This window comes from Cyanistes caeruleus, chromosome 2 (assembly GCF_971803275.1).
Source record: "Cyanistes caeruleus chromosome 2, bCyaCae1.hap1.1, whole genome shotgun sequence".
NCBI classification, from domain to species: domain Eukaryota; kingdom Metazoa; phylum Chordata; class Aves; order Passeriformes; family Paridae; genus Cyanistes; species Cyanistes caeruleus.
Window position 1 is genome coordinate 2,635,595 of NC_141702.1, and position 27,147 is coordinate 2,662,741.

A 27,147-nucleotide genomic window follows, 5' to 3' on the forward strand; every position below is an offset into this window, starting at 1 on the left:
AACGAAGCAGGCTGGCTGATTCACGGAATTAATTAGTGTGGAAAAGCCCTCCGGGACCGTCGAGTCCAACCTGTGATCCATCACTATCTTGTCACCAGACCAGAGCACTGAGCGCTATGTCCAGGTGTTCCTTGGACACCTCCGGGATGCGGACTCCAAACCTTCCTGGGCAGCCCCTTCCAATGTCTAAACCCAGAATCACAGAATTGGTCAATTGAAAGGTGGCCACAGCGGCTCGTCTGGTCCTCTGCTCAAGCAGGGTCATCCCAGAACACATGGCTCAGGGCTGCATCCAGACAGTCCTGGAATATCTCCAGTGAGGGAAACTCCAACCCTTTCTGGTCAAGCTGATCCAGTGCTTGGTCACTGCACAGGAAAAAAGCTCTTCCTCACGTCCACATGTGGAACTTCTGGGCACCCCTTTTTCTGTGAAGAAATTCTTCCTAATGACCAACCTGGCACAACCTGAGGCTGTTCCCTCTCATCCTGTCCCTGTCCCCTGGGAGCAGACCCTGAGCCTCCCCAGCTGTCCACTCCTGTCAGGGGGCAGCCATAATGTCCCCCCCAAACCTCCTTTTCTCCAGGCTGAGCCCCTTTCCCAGCTCCCTCAGCCTCTCCTGGTGCTCCAGCCCCTTCCCCAGCTCCGTTCCCTGCCCTGGACACGCTCCAGCCCCTCAATGTCCATATTGAAGTGAGGGACCCAGGCACTGTATGCTCAGATGGGGAGTCTTTCAGAATAGAAGATTCTGGGAGGCTGCAGCCAAAATGGCATTTGTAGAGCAGAGGGAGCTCAGGGTCACCACAGACCCTGCCATTCCACCCGTGGGTGGCTGCAAGGGAAGCCCATCACATCTCAGTCCCCTCATTTTCGGGAAATACTGAGGAATTTCATGTTGAGCAGACAGCAGCATCACCACTGGAACTGACACACCTCACCTTGGCATTTACTCTGTGTTCCGTGGAGCTTCTGTCTGTTAGAAATTGCTCCATAAGTCTCATCACATTAAAGATTACAGAATCACAGAATGGTTTGGGTTGGAGGGGACATTAAAAGCTCATGTCAGTCCAATCCCGACCACTTCCACTATCCCAGGTTGCTCCAAGCTCCATCCAGCCTGGCCTTGGACACTTCCAGGGATCCAGGGACAGCCACAGCTTCTCTGGGCACCCTGTGCCTCGGCCTCAGAACCCTCCCAGCCAAAAATTTCTCCCCAATATCCCATCCATCCCTGCCCTCTGGCAGTGGGAAGCCATTCCCTGTGTCCTGTCCCTCCATCCCTTGTCCCCAGTCCCTCTCCAGCTCTCCTGGAGCCCCTTTAGGCCCTGGAAGGGGCTCTGAGCTCTCCCTGGAGCCTTCTTTTCTCCAGGTGAGCCCCCCCAGCTCTCCCAGCCTGGCTCCAGAGCAGAGGGGCTCCAGCCCTTGGAACATCTCCGTGGCTTCCTCTGGCTTTACTCCAACAGCTCCACGTCTCTCCTGTGCTGAGGATCCCAGAGAACCATCGTGAGCCATAACCCAATGTAAGACCATGGGTCCAGGTCCTGCCTGGCTCTGGTTTCACAGAGCAACCCCTGAGGGTCCAGTGTCATTCGCTCAGTGAAGGCAGCTCAGCTCAGCAGGAGTAATCAGACACAGCCTGAACAATATCACAATTTATCCTCATTAGACCTCTCAGCTGCTCAACCACAGCCACCTATTGCAAAGACTGAGAACGAAACTATAATGCAAAGATGCAAAAAAACCCCAAACCTCATTTAAATGGTCATGGTTGAAAACCCTTCCAGCTGTTTTTTTAGTTCAAAATAAGGATTCTCTCAATCTTGTTTTGAAAAGGCAGATTTCAGCAAGGACGGAAAAAACCCCCAAATTCACAGCTGTAATCCTTTGGCTTTCCAGCACTGAACAAGGTTTTGTGACAGAAGTAAATAAATAACACACTTCCAACTGGGTTCGAGATAAGATTTTGGCAGGTGGCACTTTTTACCCAGAAGAACTGCACTCAATATTTATCATTTCATGCCTGTCTGACCTGAAGAATATCTTGTTAAAGCAGAGAGAAAAACGAATATTAAGTTGGCATTTGAGTCACCCTAGGATTAATGTCCATGCTCCTAAGAGCATCCCAAGCGAGGATGAGGGCTGGGAAGACGTCTTGAAGCTACAAAAAAATAATAAAAAAAAATGAAATAACAGGTCAGAGCAAGCAGAGTTGTGAAAGCTTGAAGCAAAACTTGAGTTTTTGTCTGCAGCAGGGGAAAACATCGTCTCTGCAGTCCCTGGGAGAGGGGGCGTCCCTCTCTGAGCCTGCACAGTTGGTCCTTGCACTTGTGAACTTGAGGATCCAATTACAGGATGAGACCCGGCTTTGAACTTCTTGTGGTATTTTCCAGCTGGGGCCTCGACAAAACCGCACCAAGGTTTTCTGAAACCGAGTGCTTTGGCCGTGGAGATAAATTTAATCCCCACTTTCCAGCTGAGCACCACGAGCAGCCGAGTGGAGGGTGGGTGGTTTTTACCTGGGGCTGGGATTTTCACCTGGGATTTGATTGAGGGAAGTGGGGTGAAGGCCGTGGCCAGATGTGCGCACAGCTGGGGGTGGCAGGTGCCACCCAAAGCCAGCCCTTCCTCCTGCATCACCAGTCATCACTGGATTAGGTAAAAACAGCAAATCTTTAAAGGGAAGGGTCACACACCACTTTTTTATCTGTTCCAAAGAGCTGCCGACGCGTTTTTAATGCAATCACACAGTTCTTGCAAGCTTCGTTCCACTTTTCTACTCGGAATGGAGAATTCGTTTTAAAATATGAAAAAAAAAAAAAAAATCAAAAAAATCACTCTTTTAGCTTTCCTTCACTTCTGATAGCCAAGGAGAAACCAGATTTACATACAACCATTGCTACTTTCTGCGAAGTTCTTCAAAGACAGAGACATCCTCAGAGTCCAGAGACACATCTCAGTTTTGATGCTGTTGATCGGCAGCAATAGAAGATGCTCGGGAGCCATAAATTTCCGTGGCTATCTGCAAATCCTGCCTCTGGACTTTCCCTTTATGCTTCCCTGCGCTGAATTCCAGCCATGCAGCTCCCCTTGCACTGGCACAAGCGCTCCCTCGGTGTAATTACCCCACTGTGAATTCCTCGACAAGCCCTTTCCCTGGCTCAGCCTTCCACAATCTGTGGGAAGCATCTCCCTGGAGGGGCACAGCTTGGAGGGAGGATATTGTTTCCATTCACAAGCCTTGGAACATGCTAATTATGCCGGGAGGAAAGAGGAGGGGTGGCAGCTTTCACTTGGGAGGGACGGGCCGGGCAAATAGTTTGTGAAACGCCAACTTAACCCCATCTTGTAGGGAATTGTCTCCCAGCTCTTTTTCCCCTTCCTCCTTTCTGTAATGAGGGGCTGACTTCCCAGATTAGCTCTGGCTATTTAAATGCTAATTTAATTAACAAAACATCCTTGGAGGGGAGGCTCTGCTTGTCCCTCCCATTCATTTATTGAGTTTCTGAATGCGACACTGTTTTCATCAGGTTGAGGAGCCACAGTTATTGCTGTGCCCACCTGGTTGTGGCAGGCCTTGGACAGGGATGTGATGAGAAAAAAAAAACCAAAACAAAACAGGTCCTTCATCTCATTTTTGTTTTTAAAACAACTAAATTTTATTAGTTTTGTTTAGAAATAGAGTGTTTATTGAAATATAGTGGTTACAGTGTGTCCTGCCCGGGGTGTGCGTTATCACCAGCCTGCCAGGGAAGAAAATTTTGCTTTTATCTTGATGAAGATATGGATGTTTCAGCTCTCAGATCACCTAGAAAGAATTTTATCTCCGGGCGAGCCAGAAACCATGACAGTCCTTTGGATGTCCGTTCATCCAAACCACAACAAGCAACAAATCAAGTGCGTTTTAAATCCACTTTTCCATTTGTTCGGCTGCGCGTTGAAAGAATGGCATTAATTATGGATTTGCTGTAGACCTACTTTGTGCCCATAAATCATTCAGGCCTTGGAAAACCAAACCAGGGGATCTTACCATGGTCTAGCCAAACTTGGAAACTCTCACCACTTCTGCAAAAATCCCAGCACATCTGGAACACTCCTGGGATGCATCCAGAGCATCCAGCAGCTCTTTAGCACCTGCAGTGATCAGATCCTCAGCACAAAACATGCGGTGAAACATTTAAAAAATAAAACCTTTTGCTATTGTATATTTTTTCATAGATTTTTTTTGTTTTGTCCAGTCCCTGGGGTAATAAGTTTTCATCTGATTTTGCCTTCTGGTTAATCTTGCTTTTCAGCCTGAAGATATGAGTGTATAAATGAAGTAGAAATTTCAGACAAAAACAAAAGACAAGTTTGTTATGAATTTATTTCTGCTTTAATTGAGAAAGTGCCAAGGAAAACCAATATTAAGAACAGGTTAAAAAAAAACCCCAAGCAACTGATTAAAACAGCAAATAAATTTTTCCAAACCAGTTGTGTCAAAATTTTGTTTGTTATAAAAATTTATTTATTTATTTCCAGAGAAACTGCTGAAATTTCTCACTGTGCAAATGTGCAGGTTCAGGAGATTCACCTCAATTTTTGAAAACAACTTTCTGTGCTCTATTATTTTAATAGGAACTTTGTAAATTTGAAGGATTGATTGTTTCCAAGGCCATTCATAACTCTGAATTACACTGATGCTGAGATGGATTTTTAAACGTATTTGTGCGTGACCTCCTGCCCTCAAAATCCCCAGAAAAATAAACGAGTCCTTGACATCTTTCTTGCAGCAAAATACAACAGAGTAAAGGTACAAACAAACTTTTTATAGACATCTCCCACTTTTTAAAAGTCATTCCAAAGTTCAGAGTCCTGGCCATAAATTTTATGGCATTATAGGACGTGGTGTTTATTCTTACATTACCCAGAGGGAATCCCAGGCTCTGATATCTCCATAAATCCCATCCATATCCTGTTTATGGAAGGGAAATACCTTTTAGCTGTGCTTTAATAGTGGGATTTCAACACAAATTTTACCTCTGGCAGCCACACAAGACCAAGGAATACCAGAAATTTATGTGCTGGTAGAATGAGGCCCCTAATGAGAATTTTCTCCTCTTGTTGACTAAAAAATTTTATTATCCTTATCAGCTGCTCAGTTTGCTGATCCAGCCTTTGCCAAAGCAACTAGTTTTACCCGTCACGTTGCATTTTATTGGAGTGGTTCTTTCCTCAGAAAAAGATTCCACATTGGATTTCATCTGTATGAAAATAAAATAGATTTTCTGCCACTGGAGGAAATGGAGAATCTCTAGATAGCCCCAAAATTACAAAATCTAGCAGGAGAGCAGGTTTAGCTGTTGAGAGACAAGTTTGTTATCCCAGAAAAGCAAAACCTCCCCCAACACAAAGTACTCTGAAGTATGCATATTTAGGGAATTGTGTAATGTTTGCAGCCTTTATCTCCTGGTAATTCTGAGATACAGGATCGGTGAGACCCAAACTGCCTTGACTTCAAAGGCTGGAATGTGTTACAGCTTCACCTGCTGAATCATGTTCTTACTGCAGAAAACACCTGCAAAAGCCTATTTTGGGCTTTTTCACCCGTCCCCAATTTCTCTCCTCATCACTTTCTCTCAGACACCCGATCTAAACCCAGATCTAAAATTTCCAGCTGCATTTACACCAATAATAAAAAAAATAATTTAATGCTTTTTGCAAATAGCACCGCAGGCCAAAGTGCCAGATCTCCTCAGATTTAATGAGTTGGTGATCCGATGTTGAAACCCCTGAAATTGTGATAAGTGGGGGTGATGGATTTATCCTCCAGTGGGAGCAGCAGGATTTATTGATGAAATAGGATTTTACCAGCCACAGAAAATTCCTTTCTGACTCCGCAGGCAAGAGTGACACCCGGTGGCTCTGGAACAAAATAAAACCAGCTCTGATTGCAATGTTCCCTTTTTTCCTTTACCCTTTTTTTCCATTTGGGTGGAGGATTCCCGCTGATCCTTCCCAAGTTTGTCCAGGTTTCCTCATTAGGACATGAGATGGGATTTATTTTAACCACGTTTCATCTAAAATAACAAGATTATCTCAGTTATCAGAGAGAGGTGGATACTTGGGAGCTCTTTTTTTAATTTGTGCCTGCTAGATGTTGTTTATTACACACTAAAAATTGTGGGACAAAAGGAAAGAAACAACATTTTTCTACTTACTGTGGACATAACCTGAATACCTTCACTAAATAGTGATTGAAGTGCACTGTGAATGGTTAAATACCACAAGGAGAGTGCTAAAAAAGAGATAAATTAGTAATCTTTCATGAAAAATGGGTTTTATTTGGACTTTCATTTGGAATTACTAAACATGAAAATGGAAATGGCCAGGTAATTACATCACTCACTGAGCTGTGGCTTTAATAAATGTCAAGTGTTGGCAGAGCCCCGCTCAGAGTTGGTGTCACGAGCTTCCCTGGAAATGTTCCCATGGAAAAAACCAAAGGTTTGGCTCCTAAATCCGAGTTCCTGCGATGTTTCTGTGTGGGAGAGCCATGATATTCCATATTTCCTTCGGCACCCATCCATATCTCAACGTGCAGAGAGGCAGCTCTGAGGTCTGAGCATTCCAGTTTGGTTTACTGGGAAGACGAAGCCCAGCTCTGATATTTGGATCTTGATGCTGGCTCTGCTTTCAGTTCTCTGTTTCCCTGGTGCTGCTGGATTTAGGAGCTGGGTGATGCTGTTAATAATTGAAAATGTGGAGCAGGGGGAGGGCTGTTGGACAGAGAGATCTTGGTGCTCTGGTCCCTCACTCATGGCTGGCTGCAAAATTAAGAAAAATGCAGAAATATTGTCTCTCAAAATGTGGGAACATCTGAGTGAAAATAATGAAATTCTCTCTTGAATGCAACAGAAAGGAGCATCATTTTTGTGTCACTAAGTTTTTTGTGTTTTCAAAATGGCAAAGAACCATGTGATTATGATTGTCACACGTCCCCAAAGGCCACATCCACATGGTCTTAAACCCCCCCCAGGGATGGGCACTCCACCACTGCCCTGGGCAGCTGTGCCAGGAAGAAATTATTCCCAACATCCAATTTAAACCTCCCTTGGAACAGCCTGAGGCTGTTCCCTCTCCTCCTGTCCCTGTTCCCTGGGAGCAGAGCTCGACCCCCCGGCTGTCCCCTCCTGTCAGGGAGTTGTGCAGAGCCAGAAGGGCCCCCTGAGCCTCCTTTTCTCCAGGCTGAGCCCCTTTCCCAGCTCCCTCAGCCTCTCCTGGTGCTCCAGCCCCTTCTCCAGCTCTGTTCCCTGCTTTGCACACAGTCAAACATCCAAACCTCCTTCTTCCATTGTCAAACAGCTTCAGACTTTCAACATAGCTCAACAGATTGCATCTGGAGAGAGTGGTTCCAGAATGAAAATGTTCCCCAGGTCCTTCTGTTCCAGGCTGCCCTTTGGCTTTTCCTTCTTTTCCGTTCCCTTCTCCATCTCCATCTCCCTTTTCCCTTCAGGAAGCATTGGCACTGGTGAAAATGTAGCAAAATGGGAGTTTTTGGAATTTTTAGCTCAGAAATCCACAGCCCCGAGGCCACACAGAAATCCTGGCTCAGGCTGAGCACAGAACCTCAGCTCTTTGAGTTTCTCTGTTTCTTCCTCTCCCTTGTGAAGTGAAAATAATGAAAAGCCAAATAAAAGCGTCAAAATGTGCAGCATCAGGAAGAGTCAGCAAGTCCAAGGGCTGATCCAGATGTTGTGTTTGGGGACTCCCGTGGAAATGATGTGCTCAGGGCTTTGCCAGATGCAGCCAACCTTCACTGCCTCCAGTTACCCAGGGACCTCGTGTAGCATTAAAGATTTCACTCAGCGTGCTCTGAGTGCAAAGTCGCTGTGAGTCTGTGGTCAAATCATGAGTTACCAGCATGAAAAAAAATAATGAGGGAAAGCTGTGTTTCTCACCAAGAGTTAGTGGGAACTTTCCCCCCTGACTTCCACGGGAGGTCTCTTATTTCCAGTTTTGCACATCCCTTTCTTTCTTGGCTAGGTTTTGACGCCTCTGCTGTGTATGAAGGGGCCATCCCTTACTCTTCCAACCCATAACTCATCTGAGTTCATGGGTGGTGCTGTGCACATCCCTGGGGGCAGTGCCTGGATTAAAATAGGCACCTACAAATGGAATATTCACATGAATTAACTAAACAAATCACCCTGCAAAAGGAGAACACTGATTCACAGCAGAACCAGAAATACTGGAGTGGTGGATTTGAGATTGGACAAGGCATGCCCAGATTTATCCCAAATCAGAATTTGTGTTTAATGATAGATCCCAGAGCAGGAGGGGCCACTGAAGTCTCTGACCCCTCTATAGAAATGATGAATTTACACACTGGTTCTTTCTCTGAATCTTCAGTTCTTTCCAAAACCAGAGCTGCCAGTGCTTTATCTCCAGTTTGAGTCAGTTTTGGTTTTGATCCCAGCCTTCAGCTCATTCTGTCTTCATGTTCGAAATTGTCTTTTAAACAGATGAGATTGTTTGCTTCCCACTCCATATTTTCTACAGAGATGCTCTGAAACTTGCCGAAGGCTTGGATAGGAAGAGGAAGGGACCTTTCTGGCCTCCTTCAGCTCCTAAAAATATAGAATCCAATCACAGAAAGGATTGTAAAGCACTGGAACAGGCTGCCCAGGGCAGTGGTGGAGTCACCTTCCCTGGGAGTGTTCAAAAAAATGTGTGGATGTGGCACTTGAGGATGTGGTTTAGGGGTGACCATGGTGCTGTGCCTCACTGATGATATTTTTCAGCCTTAAGGATTCTGTGGTTCCATGACATCAGTCATCTCCCCGTCTTTGCAGAGGGAAAGAGAAGGAAAAAAGAACCTGGAAGACAATTTTGTATTTTTAGAATAAGTATTGAAGATCCATGGGATAAATCACCTTTTTGCTGCTGCTGGTCTCTCTCTGGGGGACAGGGAGGCCTAGAGGGTAAAGGTAAAGGGAAATAGCTCCCACTCCAATCAACCTTTTCCATGTTTTAGGTTGCAGATCTGCAGTGATCCTCGTTGTTGTCCTTCCAGTCATCCCAGGACTCGGTGGAGCTGCTTTTCTCCTGCCCTGCCAGCAGCAGGATGGTTATCAGGGAGATGTGTGGCTCTGGGAACGGGCTGTTCCCGCTGCTCAGAGATGCTCAGTGCCCTGCCTGGTGTATTTTACAGGAACTTGGTGCTTCAGAAAGTCATCCTGGCCCTCCTTTATGGCTTCCCACTGCCAGAGGGCAGGGTTTGATGGGATCCTGGGTTTGATGGGATCCTGGGAAGGGATCCTGGGAAGGAATCCTTCCTTGTCAGGGTGGGGAGGTCCTGGCACAGGGTGCCCAGAGCAGCTGTGGCTGCCCCTGGATCCCTGGAAGTGTCCAGAGACAAGCTGGGCAGGGCTTGGATATCCCAACCTGGGATAGTGGGAGGTGTCAGGGTTGGAGAGAGATGAGCTTTGATGTCCCTTCCTACCCAAACCATTCCATCATCCCGATTCTTTTCCAGGCACTGATGTTCTCAGGCAGAAGGGGGAGCCCACACATTACTTTTTGTGTGCGATCCTCTCAAAGCAGTGCCAAACCCATGAGAGCAGGAGGGATTTTGGAACACGGAGAGCTCCTGCTTGGCTGGAGTTACAGCCACACACAACCAGGGGAAGGCAGGGCCTGACTGCTCTTATCTCTTCCTTTGCCACAACGAGAAATCGAGGAAGATTTGAATTCTAAACAACTTTATCTCGTGTCATCACATCAGCTCCAATGCCAGAAAACAGAATTTAATTAAGAACTTGTTAAACAAACAAAAATACAGAGAGAAAACAGAGCCTTTAGAAACGGAGCAAGTCATTGCCGCGTGACATTTATTTTTTGCTAATTTACTTACACACCCACTGGGAAACCAAATAAGTCATCTGTACAGTGCTGCTGTGGTTATTTGTACAGAAACAGTGTGTCAGATGCTTCCCAAGGATGCACGGGAATGTTAAACCATTAAACAAGCTCTGGGCTTTTGTTGGGCACTTGTCTCTGGATGAGCAGCTGAATAAAAGCACTGGGGAGGTTTTTTCATCCCTGCCCAAACCCCCTTCAAATCTTTTCCCAGCACAGAAGCTTCCAGGCGTGTCTTTAGTCACAGATCCTTCTCCAGCCTATAACCAACATTTTAATCCACACATGTGCATCCAGGGAAACCCCTGAGTTCATCTGAGCTCTGTGAACCCCCACAGTTCATCCCCCTGGGATGGGTTTCTTGTTACTTTTCTCCAATAAAAGGTTGGAATGCTCTTTCTAAGGAGTTTAAAAGCAAGGAGGTTCTTTTGACCCGTGGTTTTAACACCATCTCTGCTATTCTTTACAGAATTCAAGAGTCATTTAGGTTGGAAAAGACCCCCAAGACCATAAACCAGGGACAAATCCTCACCTTGTCCCCAGCCCAGAGTTCTGAGTGCCACATCCAGTCCTTGGACACCTCCAGGGATGGGGACTCCAAACCTCCCTGGGCAGCTCCAATGCCTGACCACCCTTTCCATGGAGAAATTGTTCCTGCAAAGAAATTCTTCCTGACAAGAAATTCTTCCTGAAAGAAGGAATTAGTGGCACTACCCACGTGCTGGCTCTATGTCAGAAATTTGGCTCCCAAAAAGAAATTTGAGACTGGGAAAATAATGCGCAGGTTTGGAGAGCTAAAGGAATCTGAGGCTGTAGTGGGACTTGGAGCTGAAAACCTCATCTAAAGGCTGGTAGGAGATCCCTTAAAACTAGAAGTGAGAATTTGGAGAATACAGAATAAAATCAGCCCAAGAATAGAAATTTAATTCTTATGCTGAAGTATATATTAACTTTTATTTGAAACTGCAGTGGTAGCTTGGCCAAGAAAAATATCCCATTAAAGAGGGGAAGGTTTCAGCCTACATGAGGGAGAAATCCTTCCCAGTGTTGGTGTTTTTGCACCTGATGTAAAGATAAACTCAAAAAGGTAAACTGGAAATCCTCTCAGGAAATGGTGTTTCTGTTAAAAGGATGAAAATCTGCCTGTTGCACTGATGGAGATGATGTTCAGGAAGCAGGAATTCAGAGAAATGAAAAGTACAAAAATACAAATGAAGAGCAGCCCTAAATGGAATTGTAGAAATAGCAAAGGAAAGGCAAAAATTTGAAAAGAAAAATGCCCCAAATAAAAATTTAGGACAGAAAACTTTAGTAGAGAGGAGCTCCAATAAACAGAAAGATGTTGGTCCTGAAAAAAAAAAAAAAAAAAAAAATTCCTGTGGTAGTTTGATGGAAAGGAAAACAAATTTTCCCATAAGAATTAATGTTTAACAGAACAATTGAAATGCACAGGGGCATTATCCAGCAGCTTAAAATCATTCCCACACAAACTCCATCCCTGAACAAGGCAGAAGAGGTGGTGTGACACTTAAATCATTTAATACTCAAGTCCTTAAAACTGTACAGTTGTTGCAGTTGTACTCCAAACAACTGTGTCTTCGTAGGTATTTTAATGCAAATAAATAACTCTCTCAGAAATAAATTGCCACCAATTGCCAAAATAATTTGGTGGCAGGAGGGTGAGGGGCAGAAGAAATCTGATGACAGAAGTCAGGAGACCAGGGTATCAAATGATTGTCTGCAAAACACTGGGAAGGGAAGTGATGGAGGGAAGAGTATTCATGTGCTCTCCAAGAGATTCCTCCTTTCAGGAGAAATCCGAAAAATTGTAACAGAAAAAGAAAAGAAGAGAAAAACATTTGTGTAAAGCTAAATTATTTTAAGAAGTCTGTAGGCTGAAGTGGCATACATTTATTTGGTTATGATGTTAATTCTGGATTAGAAACACAAATGCTAGGGATTCACATAAAATTAAAATGTTTACTCTGAGGGCACTGCATGGTTGAAAGCCTTTGCAGCCTCAGAAGAATGCAGATATGGTGTTAAAATAGACATTAAAAGGGCACTACCCTTAGGGAAGTTGCTCCTCATCCCATGAGGAATTTTTATATCCTCATGGGTATCCTGGAGGAGGCTGGAGTCCATCCAGCCCAGAATCCATCCAAGAGTGGGGATAGGGAACAGCAGAGAACAAGGTGCATGGATCTGGTCCTGCTTCCCAGGCTGGAATTCTGATTCCATGTACAAAGGCCAGTGGGTTGGGAAAGAGAGAGACACCCTCTACATGGGGGAAAAAGGAGGATTTTCAGTGCTCAAGCAAAACTGGAAAAATCCAGGCTGGGGAGGACTTGGAGGAGCAGGCAACATCCATGGCTGAGCATTTTCCTGGGCATGGAGACATTCCTGTTTTAAACTGTTCAGGCTGTATGGAAGGTTTTCCCTGCCTGTGTCCTTGCAGGTTACAGCAGCAGAGCTCTATAGGGATAACTTCAGGAAATTCAGGTTTGTAAAACTTTAATCTAGCCCAGAAAACCTGTACAGACTGGGGGTGACTTTTGAAGATTCGCTCTCCAAGCAAGCTGATTTATCCAGGTGCTGCCTGCACTGGAGCTGTCCTTCCCAAGCACGACTCTCCAGCAGGAGCTGCATTTCCCTGGGATGTCCCAGGACCTAATTTTGTGTCTGACCTCAGACTGCACCCTCATGACAGATGGGTCCCAGAGCTGGTGTGTTTGGCACAGCTATGGTGGAAACACCATCCCTGGAAGTGTTCAAAAGATGTGGATGTGGCACTTGGGAATGTGGTTCAGTGGTGAACAGGGCAGTGCTGGGGAAATAATTCAACTTGATGATCTCGGAGGGCTTTGCCAACCTCAATGACTCTGTGGCTCCATCATCAGTGTCAGGAGCAAGGTCTCAGATGCTCTGGGGGAATTCCAGGTGCAGCCCCACAGACATCATCAGCAGTGGCCCTTCCATTCTCCCTGCTCCTGTGCTCCTGCTCCAGTGCTGAGGAGGTGCTAAGCAACATCCATCATCCATCCATCATCCATCCATCATCCATCCATCCATCCATCCACCCATCATCCATCATCCATCCGCATCCATCCTTCATCCATCCGTCCATCCATCCATCCATCCATCCATCCATCCATCCACATCCATCCATCCATCCATCATCCATCCACCCATCATCCATCCATCCATCCATCCATCCATCCACATCCATCCACCCATCATCCATCATCCATCCACATCCATCCTTCATCCATCCGTCCATCCATCCATCCACATCCATCCTTCATCCATCATCCATCCATCCATCCATCCATCCATCCATCCATCCATCCATCATCCATCCATCCATCCATCCATCCATCATCCATCATCCATCCACATCCATCCATCCATCCATCCATCCATCCATCCATCCATCCATCCATCCATCATCCATCCATCCATCCATCCATCCATCCATCCATCCACATCCATCCACCCGTCATCCATCCATCCATCCACATCCGTCCTTCATCCATCCATCATCCATCCATCCATCCATCCATCATCCATCCATCTATCCATCATCCATCCATCCATCCATCCATCCATCCATCCATCCATCCATCCATCATCCATCCATCCATCCATCCATCATCCATCATCCATCCACATCCATCCATCCATCCATCCATCCATCCATCCATCCATCCATCATCCATCCATCCATCATCCATCCATCCATCCATCCATCCATCCATCCATCCATCCATCCACATCCATCCACCCATCATCCATCCATCCATCCACATCCGTCCTTCATCCATCCATCATCCATCCATCCATCTATCCATCATCCATCCATCCATCCATCCATCCATCCATCCATCCATCCATCCATCCATCATCCATCCATCCATGCAGCAACCAGCAGCTCCACCAGCACCAGGATACCGTGGTGTGGGTACCAGTTTGTCCTGCAGCAATGATTCCACCTGGGAAAACCCCATCCTTCCCCTCCCAGCCAGCAGCAGCCTCAGCTTTGCAGAAACAAACAGCTGGGAGATGGACAGAGCTGGCTTTCCTAGGAAGAATCTGTGCCTTGGCTCACAGGGAGGCATTTAGGATGGTGAGGATTTCTATTAGCCGGAGCAGAATGGGACATTTGTAGGTCCAGCCCTGGCCCCAGGTGTGTGATCACGGAGCTGTGGAATGGTTTAGGTTGGAAGAAGCCTTTAAAGCTCATTCAGTCCAAACCCCTGCAGTGGACAGGGACATCTTCAAGCAGATCATGTTGCTCCAAGTCCCATCCGACCTGGCTTTGGATGTTTACAGAGATCTACAGAGATCTACTGCCTCTCTGGGAAACCTTTATCAGTGCCTCACCACCCTCACAATAAAACAATTCCTTATATCTGGTTCAAATCATCTCTTTTTTACTCTAAAACCATCACCCCTTTTCCTGTAGCAATAAACCCTAATAAAAAGTTTGTCCCCATTTTCCTTATAAGCCGAGGGAACTGATGGTAAAGGTCAGGCAGGGACAGGGTGGGAGCTGGACAGGGGAGGACCTTGTCTGGCTCCCCAAAAACCCTCCAGGGGCAGAGAGACCTCAGGAGTAGCCAAGGAACTGGATTTGTCCATCCGACCTCGGTGCAGCTTTAGCATCCTAGACGTGGCTCACCTGGCAACTCTTCAGTTCCAAGACTTGGCTTCCCATAAAAAGCAAAAAAGTCTTGGCTACAGGGATGAAGTCATGGATATTTACAGCAGCTTTTCTTGAAAACTAGCAAACTGTAACTGTGCTTCTCTGATTGGAAAATATTTGGGAGGTTTTTTATCCCTGTACTGCCTCCTTCCAGCCCTGCAGCCCCTCGGTGTTGTTGGAAGGGCATCGCTTTCCACAGAGATTTGCAGGAATATTTAACAGGAGGATGGATTGCTCGGAGCCAGCACTTTGGGAAGCCAGACAGGCATTTTTTGGTTCGCTTCGTGCATCGCTTGCATCCATCCTTCCCCAAGCCTCCCGCCTTCCTCCACGCCGAGTTTCGGCTCGCTCCTCCTCCCCAAAGGCTGCAGGGATTTTCCGAGTCCCTCTCCCGGTGCTGAGCCCCCCTCTAGTGGCTGCTGCTCTGGAATGTTGGAATGTTGGATGCGCTGCGCGTTCAAGGAATGGTCAGCGCTGCCAAAATCCTGTGCCAGAGCGCGGTGGCTCCTGCGGGATGGGGAGCGGGACCCGCAGCACATCCCCGGCTTGTGCCGTGCCCTGGCTGTGCCCAGAGGGGTTTGGGAGCTCCGGGGCGATTCCTGCTGCTCCTCGGTGGGGATGAGCTGTGTGCCATGCAGGATTTGCTGTCCCGATCCGCAGGGAGGGGTGGGATGGGAAGAGCCGTGTCAGGTCAAGGGCGCTTCTCCTTCCCGGCGGTTTTGCCTTGCCAACAGTTTGGATTTATCCAGACCAGACATGCCAGGGGAAAAGCTGGCTTTATTTGAAATCTCATTACGGGCCCTCTGCGTTTCATCATCCTGCAGACGCTCTCTGCTGCAGCATTGCTCCGTGCAGGAGCAGGAATTGCAGGGGAAGCCTCCACGCCTGGTGGGAAGGGAAAAGTGCTCTAAGAGCTCCCAACACCTCCACTTCTCCATCCCTTGGAGCTCAGCCCGCAGGAATCCCCCACAGCCCTTCTCGGGGTTAAACCACCAAACCTGGCACCAGCAGTGGGGGTTTCTGGGGGATGTTGTGCAGGTGTTGGGAAAATGGGGGTGCAGGGGAGCATTTCCTCCTGCCTGGGGACCACCAGAGCAGCACATCTGAGCCTCCCCAGGGTGAAAATCCAGAGGTGTGTGAGGTGCTGCTCGCCTTAGAGCCACAGATCTACCAAAGCAGGAATGGCTTTGAAAACGCAGGGTGATTATTTAAATGTAAACATGACTAAATCTGCTGCTGCTGGTGTTACCAAAACCCATCCTGACTGAATGGAGCAATCAGTCTTGGTATCTATCCCCAAAACTCTTCTCCCAACGAGCAGCACGTGCCAAGAATGATTTCTGACTGATGAAAACTCAGGTTTTTTATGATCATGGATCTTCCCTGGGTTGTCTTGGTTCCAATCTCAGTCTCAGTGTTCTTCCTAATTAAAGGACAACCATTTCTTAATTACTGACCAAAATTTTCAGCACTTATTGAGATGCTTTGCATTTCACTCAGCTTGGCTATTAAACTAAACTGGAGCCATGAGGGCTTGGAGTCCAGAAACTCCCTCTGGTCTGGGGCTGATCCCTCAGGGTGTTTGGGGTGTGATACAAAACACAAGCACAAAACATTCACATTAAATATGGAAACCTGTACCTCAACACCGAAATGTGGTAACAGCAGCACATTTGCCACCTTCCAGCTCAGTTATTTCCCTACATCACAGCCAGGGATTTACAGGAAGCAGATGTGGGCAGTAATTAGGATAATTTCAACTGGGATCTCAACTGGATTTCACCTTTCAGCTGAGATTTACAAGCAGTGCTATAGGGGAGCAGGAGATCCCTGTCCCAAGGGATGTGTCACTGCTTAGATGGAGCAGAAGATGCCAGTTCAAAGTGACAACCCCAACCCCTTTGTCCCTCTTGAAGGTCACTGGGGACATAATGGGTAGAGAACAGCTCCTTTCATGCCATGTGAGATATTTATATATCCAAGGGCTGCCGGTCACTGGGAAGCTGCCCAAGACTTTAATGGTTTAATTGCTGTTTCCTGTACGTTCCCCTCTCTGTTGTTCATCACAGATGACAATTGTGGTTTCATGTCCACGGGGATGGGCTGGGTCTCCCTGGGAATCTCATCTCCTTGTGCAGTCACTGCTCCTGGATATCCCTGGGTATGTCCTTGAAATCTCCCCCTAATTAAATCATCCTTAAAAACCTTATTTCCTAGTGGGAACTCCTACAGGATGATGGTGGTCCCTTTTTTTACCCTGAGGTATAAAGGAGGGATGGAGCAGAGATCTGGGCATCCCCAGAAAACTGCTGGGGTGAGACCAGAACGGACAGGATGAGTGACAGAAAACCGGGATGGGCTAGAAAAAAAGCACATTTTGGGTACTCTGGGACTCTCTGGTGGTGCCACAGAGCTGCATTAGTGCAAAACAGGGCACAATTAGATCTTCTCAGCCTCGCAGATAAATACACCATTTGCTCCACCCTGATATTGATCCTGAAATAAAACCATGCCGCCCTCCACTCCCACTGCCATTATCTCCAACCCCAAACTCCCAGAAAATCCAGCAAGAAACCCCCGGATCACAAAATTGCTTCCAATTTCTTGACTGTATTTTTAGTGCTCTTTCTAATGTACTTTGGATTTGCCTTCTGGGTTTTCATTTGTGTTTTTTATTTTTACCTGCTCGAGTAAACTCAGCTCATCCCTCAAAGCTTTTGGACACTGAGGTTTTTAAGAACTGGGTTTTGCTTTAGGGAAAACAATGTATATATGTGTGGATTTGTATTCCTACAGATGTTTATACCTTCATAAAATGGTAAAATTACACAAGGTGGTGACACAAGGATCTCTTTGAGAGGGTGACAAATCACCTACACCCAACACAGCAGGGACTGAGGTGAGAGGGCAGAGGTTGGCTGGGCTCATTTGAGCTGATCCCCTGTGGGTTTCACACATGAACCCCCTTTCCATGTCTGGAAACATTGGGATACTCCCTGAATTTGGGCTGGGCTGCAGCCAAGGACTGGATGTTTGCTTTTAATCACAGAGGTTTTCTCTGCCACGCTTTAAAAGCTGATCCTGGGCTCAAGTCATTCCAGGAGGAGTTTTATCAGTGATAGGATGGAGAACCTGACAAAAAAAAAATAAATCTTTCAGGACATTAAAAAAAAATAATAAAAAAAGGGAGGTGTCTTCTCCTCTGGACATTTTAACAAAGGGGGTTGCCCTGGGATTGAGTGGGTGCCCCTCACACACCTCTGCTTATTTCACCTCCTGGCACTTTCTCCTCCAAAGCTGCCATTGGCACTCAGGAAATCTGCTGGAGAAGGCTGCTGGGAATTGTGTTTGTGTGTGGGGCTGCTGCCACCTCTGCCATGGGCACTGCTGACCCCAATCCACAGGCTGCTCTTTGGGGAAAGGTCAGGGACCTTTTCAGGACCAGGTAATCCCAGCCAGGGAGCTGCTCCCCTGCCATGGCATCACAGGAAGGATCTGAGCCTTCATATTTAATGCATGAGGAGCATTGGGATGATCTTTTTATAGCTGGTGCTCTCAGGCTTTCTTTTGTTTTAATTGTTGGGTAATAAGGGGTTTGAAATTTGGGGTTGGGCCCCCAGGTTGGCAGGAGACGTCTGTAGGATCAAAATCTGGAGTTAGAGCTTTGCTGGAACCCTGAGGACCAGGGACCACTGGGGAGCCCACGGATCATAGAATCACAGAAAGGTTTGGGTTGGAAGGGACCTTTAAAGGTCACCTAATCCAGCCCTACAAGGACTTGTGACACCTCCAGCCAGAGGATGGCTCCTGGTCTGGAATATGCTGGAGCCAGGCAAGGAATGATGATGGAATGGGGGATTCAAGCTCCTTTTTCATCTGAGTGCACCTCCAGCTTCTTCTTCCCTGAAACTGAAGTAATTTGGATTAAACTCTGATTTTGAGCTGTTAGGTTTTGTTGCAGAAGAATGGGAATCTGGGGGTCTGGAGTGTACACTGTTTTTTAGCAGTGATGTGCTGGCTGGGAAGTTTTCCCTCTGTTAAAACCATGTGAAATCTTCCTTCTACCTTTGTGGATTTGGAATCACCATCTTGAATGGTGGATTTGGCCACCAGCTTGTGGCTTTTTAACCCATCCTTCAGTGGGTTCAAAACTGTCAGTTTTCCCTCTCCAGACACTGTATTTCCCTTTCTTCTCTGTTGATTCTGGCACTGATGATTTTAAAGTGAGATCCTTGAATCCCATACAGCGCTCCTGAATTTTAACCTCTGGCCCATGGATGGTCACAAGGCAGCTCTTACAATATAGAGATTTTTCACACCACACAAATGAGGCAAGAAAGACAGAGATTGGAATTGGGATTTCAAGGGCATTTCAGGTGTCATCTCTCTTTTCCATTGGCTGCCAGTGAAGGAAGTGGCACACGAAGAGCCTTTGGGATTTTAATCCTCATTTGCAAGTTAGCTGGACTGATGAACCGATGTTTGGGTGGAACAAAACCTTTGGATCTCACTTGGCCCAACCCCAGCTGGTCCTTAGCTATTATTTTTAGAGCAATTTAGTGTTTTTTCCCAAGAATGATGGGAAACACTGGGCTCTAACCCAACCCTTTGTCCCAAGGCAGGCTCAGGTGTTTTCTCCTGTCATTCCTGTAATTCCTCTGACTTGCTATTCAAACCTCCCAGGAGCAGGGACTCCAACCTGGTTGCAGGTAACCCATCCCACACTAAGCTAATCTCACAAGGAGCATCTCCCCTGGTAGCAGGAAAAACTGCCATTATCCACAGAATCAAACAATATTTATTTTATTGAGTTTATCAGTCACTGACCCTGGTTTTGTCTGGGTTGTTGAGATCGTTAACTCTGGGCTAACGAGGGCAGCGTTAAGAGGATGCTGCACTGGGGAGCGATGAGGAGAGAGGATGGAGAGGGAAATCCAGGTCCCTTGTAGGTCTAGAGTTAATCACTGCTGTAGGGCCCTTTCCCACTGCGAATCACATCCCATCACATCCCTCCCTGTGAAGCAACCCTGGGCATTTCCCTTCTCCCCGGGAAAATCTGACCAGAGAAATTCCTGGCCGTACAGCAGAGCTCGGAGTGGTGAGCAAAAGGAGAAGAAAATGCAATATAATGGGCCACAATATGGTGCTACCTATAAATATTTTACCAGGAAAGGTATGCAACTGGTATTTTGAACAAATCCCCAGCCACAGTTTTAATAAAGTGCCTTTAGCTGCCACTCTGCCGTGTTTAAATCTAATTCCAGTTGTCAGTCAAATCGCTGCGTGTTATTAACCTATGGGCATAATTGCCTATTCCAAGTCTGCAGCTCTAAGAGGCTTTATGTATGATTGTAATAAATGAAATAACTTTTATGATTCCAACTCCTCGCTGAACACATTGACATTGGAAATTACACATGCACATGCATCACTTTTGTCTCTCCCTGGATGAGATGTTCTCGGAGCGGCTGTGGCTGCGGAGGAAGGCCTGGGTGAGCAGGGAAATGACTGAGCTTTGCATTAGCTCATCCCTACAGCTGGTGCCACAAGGAAACACTTGGTCTGAAAAGGCAAAATCTCCATAAAAATAAGCGAACGTTCATAGAATTGCCACCGTGTGCTTCGACAGCAGAGAAATCCTCGTGTGCTGCTGTGGCCTAAGGGATTTCTGTCTGATTTTAGTCCCTAACCTCTTTCCTCTTCCCCAACACACTGTATTTTGTGCCTGTAGGAGGAATTGATGCTGCAGGAGCCATTGGCTTGTTGGTTTATTTTTCATTTCTCACCACTGGGGCAAGGGGAACATGAAATTCAAAAGGCAGAGGCAGCATTTTCCAGCCTTTTTGTGCTGCCAAAAAAGCCACAGCAGAAGTGAAGGGTTGCTGACCACTAAAGGATGTAGGTGCTGTGAGTAACAGGCCCCTAAAAATATCATCTCAGCTCCTCTGGTTATGGGTGCCCCAAGCAGAACACTATTGTTGAGTCTGGAGAAATGAAGTCACTGGAAAGACCTCAGAATCTCTTCCAGTGGCTAAAGGGCTCCAAGAGAGGGACTGGGACAAGGGATGGAGGGACAGGACACTGGGAATGGCTTCCCACTGCCAGAGGACAGGGATGGATGGGATATTGGGAAGGAATTGTTCCCTGTGAGGGTGGGGAGGCCCTGGCACAGGGTGCCCAGAGAAGCTGTGGCTGCCCCTGGATCCCTGGAAGTGTCCAAGGCCAGGCTGGATGGGGCTTGGAGCAACCTGGGATAGTGGGAGGTGTCCCTGCCCATGGCAGGGGGTTGGAATGAAATGCTCTTCCAGGTCTTTTCCAGCCCAAACCATCCTGTGATTGTGTGAGTTTATGAATCCATCCAGTCTTGTTGAGGAGCTCAGGGCCTGCCCCCGCAACTGCAGCGCAGCCATCGGAATCTCTCTTCTTCCTTCATCCTCTGGGATATTGGACCTTGTGCATCAGAGCAGCCCCATTCCCACCTCAGGACTCAGCCCTGGCTCCCTTTTCCCAGAGTGCAGTGATTCCTTTGGCTCTGCAGAGCAAAGCAGGCAGGAATCACTACAGGCACTGGGACACCACAGCAGCATCCCCGCCCAGCACCGCAGCACCACCGGGCACCGCGAGCGCGCACGGCTGCGCAAGTGCCACGGGAACTCTGGCCTGGCATTCCCAGCCACGCAGCTGGACCCACCTTCCAGCTCCAGGGTGAGATGTGAGTCCCCCTTCTCCCAACCTCTGCACCGGGCAAAGCTCACTCGGCTTGGCTCCTCTGGATTCTCCCGGCCGCACCGCGCATCTCCGCGGTGCTGATCCGTCAGGGCCTTTCAGCACAGCTCCTGATGGGAATTAACCTAATGGCTGCTCCACTCTGGGCATTTTGGGTGCTGGGAGAAATATATTTGGAGATGTCTCAAGACAGGGTGGCCTCGGTGTGGGGAAGGATCAGTGAAGCGTCGTCCCTGCTCCTCAGGGTGCCGCGTTCAGCCTCCCTGTTTGACCCCTTAATTTCCAGCAGTGATGTCACTGAAATCCCTGCTCGTGGTCGCGCTGCCGGGCTAAATTTAGAGTGTTTGAGATGATTTGTGACTCTGTTGCTGGGGGGAGGCGGGGCAGGGGGGGATGTCGGGGAATGACATGTGAGTCCTGTGTCGTTGAGGCTCATTTGGGCTTTGAAGACGGTGGAGTGCAGAGATGACAGCGCTGTCCAGGAAGAGCAGGGAGGGAAAAGGAGATGGGACTCTCAGCCCTTTTTATAGTCTAACCAATTTAATCGAGCTCGTTGCTTAGCTGAGACATTAAGAAAGGATTTTCCCCTCGAAACTTGATTAGATTTCCCAATAAAACGCCCACTTTGACTGCTGCTGCTAGGAGATGTGTTGGCTTGTGGTTCACGGTGGTACACGGCACAAAAATAAGCGGAAAAAAGGAGCTGGATGCTGCGGGGATATGGAGCAAAAGGCCTTTCTACATGGAACCATGGGGACCATCATCCCTCTTGGGGCTGGGTAAAGAGTGGGGCTGGCACTCGACAGAGATCTGGGAAATGAGGGAAATAGAGGAATTTCCCACATCTTCCATTCCACCTCCGTGCTGGAGCCGGAGCATCTCCAGCCCAACCAGCGCTGCAGTGGCGAGCGAATCGGTCAGGGGTGGGCGTGGGCAGGGAGAGATAAAACCGGCATAAAATCGCATGTGGAAGGATCTTCACTCCCTATGAATCCTCTCCCTCCATCCCTTCCCTCTGCCCGCAGGATGGGTACCCCGGGGTCCCAGTCCCCGGCCCCTTCTAGTGCACGACCTTGAGGGCCAGACGCCTGAAGGTTATTCGGGGGCATTGCTGTGTTAATCAAAGCTGCTTAATTCCCCCCATAATCCAAGTGGGGACGGAGCCTGGCAGGTCCCTGCCGTTATGTTTACATCGGACTGCGGGTGGAGGGGGGGAAGGAGGGGACAGGGAGGGAGGGGGGAGCTGACGTGCTCGGAATAAAACCTGGAATAAAACCGTGCCACCTCCTCCTCCATCCCTCAGTGAAAAAATCAAACGCATCTGTCCACCCCCCCAACCCCCCCCCCCCGTGCCAATTCCCTTCCCAAAGTGTCCACCCCGAAGGGGAGGGGCAGCACTGCAGCTCATCTCAAGGGGGCAAAGGTCTTGGAGGAACCCCCGGCCTGATTTATTCAGGGCACAGCAATATTTCTTGGGATTAGTATTAATAAGAGCCTGCTGCCCCCTCCTCTCCACCCCTCTGGGCTGAGCCCGAGGCAGGCAGCCGGGCCCCGCCAGGGGTACCAGGCCTTGGGATGCTTGGTGATGGCGTCTCTTCATCCCGGCCATTTAGCAAAACAGAAAAGAAGGTCGTGTATTTATTTGGGGTTATTTGGGTCTTGTTTTCCTCTCCCATGCCGCGGCTTTAAAAGGAAATCCGTCCTGCTTGTGAGGGCCGGGTGCTGTGGGGCCGGCGGTGCCGCAGAGGGATGCTCGGCGCGAAGTGCGGCATGGCAGGGATCTGCCTGCCGGGATGGGGGCGATCCCAGAGAGAAGGCACCCCAAATCGCTTTCTTTTCCCCCCTTTTATTCGCCACACAGGAGCCCTCTGGCAGTTCAGACTCTCCTGGAGGTCCAGGATGCGGCGGTGCCCGCCCAGGGTTGAGCGGGCGACCGCGGGCTGCCGAATTGCAAGGCTGAGGTTTTTATTTTGGGGCGGATTTTAACCTTCATCCCCCACCCGGTGCTGAGTGCGGGTCCTTCAGGGGGGTCCTGCCTCCGCCGCCGTAAAGAGACGGGCGAGAAACCTCCACGAACAAAGGAGAGGATGCAGGAACCCGCAAGGAAAGAGCTTTATTGGCAGGACCCGACGGGCTCCTTGCGGCATCCGCAGCGGCCGGGATGCGAGCCCAGGGAGGGATGTCCCGAAATACCTGCAGAACCCCTCGGCGGGTGCAGAGAGGCGTCCCAGGGAGCCCGAGCCGCTGTCAGTGTTCCCAAGGGCACCATTCCAGAGGTGAGGCTCTGTGCGTGGAGCTGCAAAGAGAGATGGGACCCCCCGCGCTGTCACCAAGGGCCCCCCCAAATTTGGGACAGCTCTGCAGATGCCCTCAGGGGTGGGGGACTGTCCCCTCCAGTAAGGCCTGTCCCTCCCCGGTGCCAGGCACCTGCTGGGAGCACTGGCGGGCCGGGATGAAGGGATGCGGGGCGGCCTCCAGCTGCAAAGAGAAGGGAAGGGAGGAGAGGGATGGGAGAAGGGGAAGGAGGTGAAGGGCTCCAGCGGGGAGCAGGGCAGAGCGGTGGTGATGGCTACGAGGGTGGAGGGGGGGGGGGAAAAAAAAAACCCGAAATAAAAATAAAAGCGTGAAAAAGGAGGGGAAGAATAAAGCAATGGGGTGTCAGGGGTAGGGGAGGGGAATGAGGGGAGCAGCCCCTGTGCTGCAGGAGGCTCTGGGGGGCACCTGCCCCGCGTTAGGCCGCGGGGTCGCAGCATCCCTGCGGGGTCGCAGCATGCCTCCCTCCCGCCACCTCCGGATTTTTGAATTTTATTTTATTTTCTGAATAATTCAGGTGCTGCTTCTCCCCCCCCCCCACCCCACCACCACCCCCTTCATGCTCACCCCCTCCCTCCCCTCGGCTCCTCGCACACACACGCCTCTCGCCGGGGCTGTGTAAGGAGTATAATGAGGCAGCCGATGGGTAATTGGGATCTTTTGTAGGGAGGATGTATGGCTGGGGCAGCTGCTGGGGGGTGGGGGGGCAGCTGGGGGGGGGACAGCATTACCATACAAAGGGAACAAATGACATGTTTATCCCTCCGAGAGATTTACGCCCGGCCTCGCCCTGCAGACACAGCGCTCCCCCCCTTCTTCTCCCCGGCACTTTTGATTTAAATTATAAGGATTAAAAGGAGAGGGAGGGCGGAGGGGAAAAACACACAAACAGCCACCGGAATAATAATAAAATATATATATATATATATCTCATAATAAAGCTTTAAAAAATAAAGAAAAAAAGCGGCTTTGCCCCAGCTTCCCCCCCCAGCCCCCTCCGCCGGGGGAGCAGCGTGAGCCCCGGTGACCCCAAGAGCTGCCCTCGCTTTTAGCAGGGAAAAACCCCACCGCTCTGCGGAGAAAAGGCGAGAGAAAAGGCAAAGCACAAAGCGGCGGCAGCGGAGCAGCCCCGGGGGCAGCAGCCGCGTCCCCCCGGGGCCCACCCGCGGGGCACCCCGGAGTGACAGCTCCGGATTTCACACCCCGGGCTCCTGTGCTCGCAAGGACCCCCTCTCCTTCACCGCGGAGAGCCCCCCGAAAGCTGCCGTGAGCCCCGAGCCCGTCCCAGCGCATCCCATCGCATCCCGTCCCGTGCATCCCTCTCGGCTCCCTCCCCGCGCTGCGGTGCCACCTGCGCCGGTGCGCAGCGCTGCCTGCGCCCCGCGGCCGCGCTCGGGGGTGGGGGGGGATGGCAGGGGGTGCGGGGGGTTCCGCGGGTGCTGGAGAGCCGCGGAGCCGCCTCCGGCCTCGATGCTGGTCAGCCTCGTTCTTGGCATTCACCGCGTGCCTTAATTGTATGGACATTTAAATCAAGGTCCGCTGTGAACACGGAGAGAGGGGCCTTTCCTCGGGAGGAAGAAAATATAGAGAAGGAGAAGGGGAAATGGGAAAAGAAAAGAAAAAAAAGGGAGGGGGGAAGGAGGGGAGGGGGGAGAGGGACCCCGCGGAGCCCAGCCTTTGTTCTCCGCGCCCCGCGGAGGCTCGGCGCGCCCTTCCCCATGGGCGGGGGGGAGGGGGGGGACAAAACCCAACCTAACACCCCCCCCAGCCCCCCCGTCGGAAAAAAAACCCCAAAAAAAACAACAACCCTTCTATCAAATCAAAGAAGCCCCGGGCTGTGGGGTGGGGGGCGGCGGGGGGGCCCCGTTACCTGCCCTCCGTCTCTGCCCAACGCTGCCCGCTCTCTGCCGCCTGCCCCGAGCCCCGCCGCGCTGCTATAAGCGGGGGGGTCTGGAGGAGCGCAATAAACCTTCCCCCGTTCGCCTGCTGCAGTCAATCCTTTCGCTCAGATCCCAAGTGGTGCAAAAAAAAGAGGAGAGGGGCCCATCTGGCTTCTCATCAGCTTTGTCAAGTCTTGCATACGCTAAAATGCTAATGACCTAGATAGCTCATGCAAAATGCAGCAGAGAGAGAGAGAGAGGGAGGGAGCAGCGAGGGAGGGAGGAGGGAGGAGGGAGGGAGGGGGAAAGGCAGAGGGAGGGGGAGAGCCCGGGTGCATCACCCCCCCCCTCCCCAGCACCCCCCAGCCCTTGCTGCCCAATGCACCTTGGTAGGTACGAGCCGGGCTTTGATTTGAAAGGTCACCCGGGTACGATGGGGGGGGGCGGGCAGAGCCCACGGATAAACCGCCCTGGCTTCATCCTTCATCCCCCCCCGCCCCAGCCCTCCAGGGGGGGAAGAAAGGGCGCGGGGGGGCGGGTGGGAGCGCAGCCCCCACTGCATCCCCCCCTCCCCCGTGGGGTGCTGAGGGGTGTCCTGTCTATCCAACCCCCCTTTCCCGGCCCGACCCCAACCCAAACCCGCCCCCCCAAGAAGAGGAGCGAAGGAAATACCCTCTGCGGCAGCCCCGCCGTGGTCCCTCCGTCCTGCAGCCGGTGCGGAGCGCGGCCAGGCGCGTAATCCCGCGGAGGATGCTCGGGGAGGCAGGGGCTGGGATGTGCCCCCCCCGCGCTTTGCGGAGGGGGGTGAAATTATATATATATATAAAATATATATATAGAAAAGCAAAGGGAAGGGGGGGCTGGAGCCAGGCCGGCGGCGGGAGCGGAGCGGGCGGCCGGAGGGTGCGGAGGGAGCGCGGAGCAGCCGGGCGGGCGCTGCGCGGAGCGCGGAGCTGTCAGCGGCGCCTTCTCATTTATCATTAGCCAGCCCTAATCTTGCTCGCTGTCCTCCTTCGGTGATGTTGATTCACTTTCCCTCCCTCCTCCCCCAGCCCCCCCCCCCCTTTTTTTTTTTTTTTCCCGCACACCCCCTCCCCGTAAAGGATTATTCAGCCAAAAAAAAAAATCCCAGCTGCTGACTCCGTGCGCCGCAAACAAGGCGGCTGCAGCCCTCGTCCCCAGCCCCGCTCCCGCAGAGATGCTCCGGGTGTTGTCCGCAGAAATGCTGCCTTTTAAAACAAGGAGCGACCCGCGGGGAAAGAGCCTCCAGCCCTGCCCAGCTCCCCCCGCAGCCCCCCGCACCCTCCACCCGCTTTGGGGGGGCTGCGGGGGGGAACCCCCTGCCCTGGCCCCCCCAAAACCCCGCTGCGGAGAAAGGATGCTGCAGAGCTGGGTGCAGCTTTGCAGGGGGAGGAAAAAAAAAAAAAAAAAAAAAAAAAAAAGTAGTAAAAAAAAAAATAAAAATGAAAGTACCAATTTTGGCCGAGGCTTCGCTTTCTCTCCCCCCTCCACCCCCCTCACCCCCAGCACTGCTGGTTTCATGGCTACGCTACTGTAATTATGAATTCTTCTTCTTGCGACTCGCGTGTGTGCAGGGGCTGGGGGTGGCAGTGGCTGTGGCTGCGGCT

General features: G+C 50.0%; 1 long non-coding RNA gene across 1 annotated transcript; it reads right to left on the bottom strand.

Annotated features, from left to right (window-relative positions):
* Positions 1-23,420: 23,420 nt before the first annotated feature.
* Positions 23,421-26,055, bottom strand: LOC147654549 (uncharacterized). Its single transcript, XR_015282667.1, has 2 exons — positions 25,510-26,055; positions 23,421-25,200 (listed from the first exon to the last, which is right to left on the bottom strand). It is a non-coding gene; the product is annotated as an uncharacterized LOC147654549 (long non-coding RNA).
* Between the last annotated feature and the right edge of the window lie 1,092 nt (positions 26,056-27,147).